Here is a 1285-nt window from a genome sequence, read left to right on the forward strand (position 1 = left end):
AGGGCTGGTCATCTGAGTGTCCCATCTAGCTGGGAAAGGCTGTTCATGCCCTCATTTCAAAAAACCATTATTTCAACTGAAGCGAGTTGATCAATTTCATACAAGCTCAAAAAAAGCCTTTGGTTTTTGCTAAGGGTGGATATTTTTTATTTAGAAATTGTTGGTTCTTGGCCCCTTCCTTTTGTCTACCTGAAAACTTCTAAGTAGGGACTTCAGGGTTCCTAAATCCACGGATTAGCTGGATGGGACATGCCCATCAACCAGCCAAAACTCCAGCTAAAGGCTCTGACACCTCTCTTTTACCCTGCCCAGCACCTGGTCAAACTGTGGATGTGGTTATATTAATAACAAGATATAACTGACCATTACACAAACAGCTCTCAATGAGGCCAAGATGCGGAAGTGTAGAACAGCTAAACTGAATGGCAGGACACAACACTCCCCATGTGTATTGGTGAAGGAAGATGGCATCTGGGACCCTTTGTGGAATGAACATGGAGACACCAGTGGATAATGATGGCCTGGGGCTCTCAAGGCAAACAGGTGGCCTGACAGAGGTCTTCTATAACTTTGTTTCCTTTATTGTTTCACCAGTAAAGAAATAACACCCCAAAGGCCCAGATTTTCTCAGATAGATCTCGGGTCATCGTACTGTTTTCAGTAAAAGAAGATTTAGTAAACATTATAGGCAAATGGGATTGTATGTTTACCCCTTGCTAAGAATTTTTATGCAAGAAATTTCACAAGTCCCTAAGAAATGTTTTCTGACCATATCTGGTTTGGCAAACATACTTACCGCCAGATCTTTAGAAAGGTGATTTAGACATTTTTCTCCTGCAAAAAAAGTAAGTAATAATTACATTATTTCCCCTAGTTTTGCAGATAATAAAATGAAGGTATAGAACACCTGACTTGCTAAAGAGGACAATGAAAGTGACAATCAGGCCCATACCTAGGTCACCTCGCAACTAGGTTGGCACAGATTTTCTACAGAGCCTTTGCATCATCTTGGCTCTCTTGTAGTTTCAGACCAATTGCTTGTCTATTTTTAGCAGGCAATCCCACTGGGGAAGAGCGATACTAACAAATGAAAAGAATACAAGGCACAAGGGCAGAATGAATGTCAGAGGTGAGATAACAGTTAAAAAAAAAAAGGGATCCACAAGAAAAGGGACAACATTTCAAGGATAATATTTAAGTAGATGAAATGTACTTTATTCATGATGGCCTTTTCTCCCATTTCCCTAATCCTACAGTTTGATTCCTTTCTCTTCTCAATCTTCCT

Source organism: Microcebus murinus, chromosome 24 (assembly GCF_040939455.1).
Source record: "Microcebus murinus isolate Inina chromosome 24, M.murinus_Inina_mat1.0, whole genome shotgun sequence".
Lineage (NCBI taxonomy): Eukaryota > Metazoa > Chordata > Mammalia > Primates > Cheirogaleidae > Microcebus > Microcebus murinus.